The sequence below is a fragment of the Schistocerca gregaria genome, chromosome 7 (genome assembly GCF_023897955.1).
Source record: "Schistocerca gregaria isolate iqSchGreg1 chromosome 7, iqSchGreg1.2, whole genome shotgun sequence".
NCBI lineage: Eukaryota > Metazoa > Arthropoda > Insecta > Orthoptera > Acrididae > Schistocerca > Schistocerca gregaria.
In genome coordinates this window covers 136997443-137002235 of record NC_064926.1, presented here as the reverse complement: position 1 = coordinate 137002235, position 4793 = coordinate 136997443, and the positions used below count along the sequence as shown (strand labels likewise).

The 4793-nt window shown below is 41.0% G+C and overlaps 1 non-coding gene across 1 annotated transcript; it reads left to right on the top strand.

Moving 5' to 3' along the window:
- The first annotated feature begins 652 nt into the window (after nt 1–652).
- Trnaa-cgc (transfer RNA alanine (anticodon CGC)) lies at nt 653–725 on the top strand. Its single transcript has one exon. It is a non-coding gene; the product is annotated as a tRNA-Ala (tRNA).
- Nucleotides 726–4793: the final 4068 nt, after the last annotated feature.

The window sequence follows — 4793 nt, the reverse complement described above, 5'->3', positions numbered from 1 at the left end:
TTGGGCAGTATTGCCCTTTTTCCCATTGCTACACTGCTTTTGATGTACCCCTTGCTCCGTCTGTTACTCGTTATTTTACTGCCTATGTGGCAGAATTCCTTAACTTCATCTACTTCGTGAATATAGATTCTGATATTAAGTTTCTCGCTGTCCTCATTTCCGCTACTTCTCATTACCATCGTTTTTCTTCGATTTGCTCTCAACCCATACTCCGTACTCATTAGACTGTTCATTCCATTCAGCAGATCATGTAATTCTTCTTCACTTTCACTCAGGATAGCAACACCATCAGCGAATCGTATCATTGATATCCTTTCACCTTGAGTTTTAATTCAACTCCTGAACCTTTCTTTTATTTCCCTCATTGCTTCCTCGATTGTACAGTAGGGGCGAAAGACTATGTCCTTGTTTTACACTCTTTTTAATACGAGCACTTAGTTCTTTGTCGTCCACCCTTGGCTGTTGTACATATTGTATATGACCCGTCTCTATTTTTCTCAGAATTTCGAACACCTTGCACCATTTTACATTGTCCAAAGCTTTTTCCAGGTCGACAAATCCTGTCTTGATTTTTCTTTAGTCCTGCTTCCATTATTAAGGGCAACGTCGCAATTGCCACTGTCGTGCCTTTATCTTTCCTAAAGTCAAACCGAGCGAGGTGGTGCAGTGGTTAGCACACTGGACTCGCATTCGGGAGGACGACGGTTCAATCCCGTCTCCGGCCATCCTGATTTAGGTTTTCCGTGATTTCCCTAAATTGTTTCAGGCAAATGCCGGGATGGTTCCTTTGAAAGGGCACGGCCGATTTCCTTCCCAATCCTTCCCTAACTCGAGTTTGCGCTTCGTCTCTAATGACCTCATTGTCGACGGCACGTTAAACACTAACCACCACCACCACCTAAAGCCAAACTAATCGTCATCTAGCGCATCCTCAATCTTCTGAATCTTATTCTTGTCAGCATCTTGGATGCATGAGCTGTTAACCTGGTTGTGCGATAATTCTCGCACTTGTCAGCTCTTGCCGTCTTCCGAATTGCGTGGATGATGTTTTTCCGAAAGCCAGATGGTATATATATTCTACGCACCAACGTGAATAGTCGTTTGATTTGCCAGTTCCCCCAACGATTTTAGAAACTGTGGTGGAATTTTATCTATCCCTTCTGCCTTATTTGATCTGAAGTCCTCTAAAGTTCTTTTAAATTCAGATTCTAATACCGGGTCCCCTATCTCTTTTAAATCGACTCGTGCTTCTTCGCAATCACATCAGACAAATCCTCCCACTTTCAATGTATTCTATCCACCTATTCGCTATCTCGTCTGCATTTAACAGTGGAATTCCAGTTGCACTCTTAATTTAATCACGCTTGCTTTTAATTTCACAGAAGGTTCTTTGAACTTTCCTGTGTGCTAATAATTTAAAATAATTACGAACTCGTTCTGTAATGTGATTTCTGAAATGATCCCGGCGTATTTCTCCTTCCAGTAATTTTCGGGTCTGCAGCTGGATCCCATTATTAGACTGCATACCCGAAAATTACTGTAAGTCGTTTTGTAATATTTCTGGCTTTGCAGCCATCGTATTCAGGTACATTAAGCTCTTCTTAGAGCAGTTGAGAAAGCGGCAGTGTCAAGATGACATAAAGTGATGTGAGGTACCGATGGCAGATGGTTTGTTAGGTACGGATATCGTCAAGAAGACCGTCTAAATTGTGGCTCTTCTCCGCGGTTGACTGCTACGTTCGGAAGGTGATCTGTTATTTCAAATTAAAGCATCTCTCAATAGCGTACTATCATATCATTATTTCATAGGTATTAATAACCAGCAAAATAATGAACAACTGCTAAACGAAAAGGCAGACGAAGCACTTCGGTGATCTTCGGATGGTGCCTAACATGGATGGCGGCGATGTGGCTAGGCTGTAAGATCATAGCTGGTTCGGCAGCGTCGGAGGACAAAAATGTTGTCTTCCGCGATATCAGTTAGGACTTAACTTATAATATCGAGTTTGTAAATGTGAGAGCTGTAATTACGGAAATACGCAGTTCATTAATTTGTTTAAGAATAGAAATTATTTGTGACTGTAAAGTGTAATGAAGCTTTGCAGTTTCTCGTGTTCTGCCAATATAAAGGGATTGGCATCCCGTATAAACAAACTGTCTGGAAATTTAACTACTTCTTAGATAACTGTTCCTTGCTAAGAGATTCTTACAGCCTCAGGGTAACGGATTCACGACACACGAGCTGCCTTCTGCGCAAAGGACAACAACTATAGAAGACTGCAAGTTGGTGAACATTTGTTAGAACTTATGCATTCCACCCAGTGTGGTGGAAGCAAATAAGCATCTCGCGTGTACCAGTCTTAGTAAAAATCTGTGGTAACACAGAGGTGTTATGAAGGACAGAAATATTTTTGAGGGAAGGGGTTTACCACTATCACCCTCTGTCTCTCTCCCATACTCTCTTTTTCAACTTGTAGTTTTACCTGACGGCCTGCCTGCCAAGATTTCGTTTCGTTGAACTACTTCGCAGTTACCGATGCTTCGTCTTGCTACTGAATTCGCAATATTTTATGCAATAGTACTTAGTCGGTAGTTGTTGCATAACATTTTTTGTTGCTTGCGCGCTGCTTCGCGTTAATTTTTATTTCAGCAATGTTCTAGTTAAGTATTTATTTTTTAACAGTGAAGCTTACAGTTTTGTGTTGAGATAGTTGTTTTGCATTTGTCTGCCGTTTTCTTTGTTGCTAGAACAGCAATGAAAACTAGAGCACAGGCAGGAATGGACAAGCCAGTAGGAGTAGCTTCAAATGAAGTTTCGGGAAATTTGAGATATAGTGTACAAAATTTTTTTCGGGGTAACGAAGCCAGGGAATTTTCAAAAAATGCTGCAAATAATAAGCGTACGTATACGCTATTATTTGCCGTTCATGCGTGATGAACTGCAGGGAACTATGCTCAATTCAGGCGATCAGAATACCGTAACACAGTCCGATATTGTTATGAGAGGTTCAGGTATTACTTCTGCTTCTACAGAGCAAGGTAATTTTGTCTTCCTCTCTTTCAGTAATAATTTAATATAATTAATACTAGGTCAACTTGGCGAGATCAAAGAATCTAGCAGCAGACAGGGTTAAAATTTCAAACTGCAGGGAGAGAACCTTTTTTGGGATGAAAGACAATTTAAATCGTAAATTCAACGAAATGTCAGTTTGAAAATACAGGTACTTGACGACCTCAAGTCAGAAAATAATCTGGAGTCCAGACTTTTATCATGTACAGTCTGTTGATATTGTTGAATTGAGACAACAGAGGTCATAACAAAAATTGCAAACAGTGGAATTAGCACAAAAGTTCGAGTCATTACAGTTACATACCAACACTGAAGTTCCAAAGCCGCAAAATCAGTTGATGACTGTTGCAAAACTTGTCGAAGAATTTTCCGAAAGAACAATGATTCTGGTAAAAGTTCAGATGATACTCAGCCTGTCCTGTTCACTGACATCGAATATTACAGTCTCTGCAACATTTTAAAGATGGGCAGGTGACGATTAAACATCAAAATAAATGTGACGTAATAAAGAGTCAGGAGCAACTTGCCAGTATCGAAGAAAAGATCGGTTGTGATAACGATACCAGTATGTTCAATCATTATCACGTTCGATATCTGAATGAACGCACTAGTTTTGGAAATGCTGATAACTTCTTTCGTTAACGATATATGTTTACAGGACACAATGACAGGGAAATGCTTATCACTTCTCTCGTGGACGAGATATGTTTGCAGGACATAATGACTGGAATACGAGCTACGGTGTCAGTGAAAAAACATCCATTAGGAAAAACGATGGCTTTGATTACAAACTTTTTCTCGAAGTTATATTACGGAATACATATTACTTCAACAATACGGGAAAGCAAATTTGTAGCATACTGCCTAAATTCTAACTGTGAGAAAAGGCAAAACGATCTACCATCATACAACTGTTTCCGATCAGTCCTGGGAAAGTAACAGGATTAGGTGCTGTTGACATTTTCGGACCTGTTCGGAGATCTAAATATGGTCATTCATTTGTTTATGTAGCTGTTGAGCTTACCTCTAAATTTTCTCGATTTGTGGCAAGGCTTGTAAGTGGAAGTATCTGACAGCTGCCGTAGTGCCTCTGCCAGGCAGTCCTTGCCATTCAAAACAACAGTGGTGCAGCCTTTGTCTGCAGGTGGGATTATAAGGCTGAGATCAGTTATTAGATGGTGGACTGTGGTTCTCTATGCGGATGCCAGGTTATTTTGCATGTTGAAGGATTTGGGGAATGATGATGAGGCAAGGTTCGAGATTAAGAAATTGTGGAAAGTTAATAGGGGGTGATTTTGGTGCAGTTGGGGGTGGATCACGGTTGGATGGGAGAGTGAACTGAATTAGGCAGGTTTCAACATTGGTCTTTGGTTGAGTCTGAATGGTAGGGTTAGTGGCTAAAGTGTTTCCACTGTAGGGACTGAGAGAAGGAGAGAAGGTCTTTAACAAATCCTGCATGATTGAATTTGGGATTAGGGAAAAAGGCGAGGCCTTTGGAAAGGACTGATATTTCTTTGGGCTAAGGCTTCTGGAGGAATGTTTCATGACTGTGTCACGGGTCTATTTAGGTTCTGGATTTTGTGTTGTGGTGGGAGGATGTTTTGGAGGGTGGTGTAAGTAATAGGTCTGAGAGACAGAGTGTGTCAGCTATGAGGAGATGTGGGGGAGGTTTGGAGATTCTTGTAGAGGTGGTGGACAGTGGCGCTCCAAGGCGGGAGTAGGA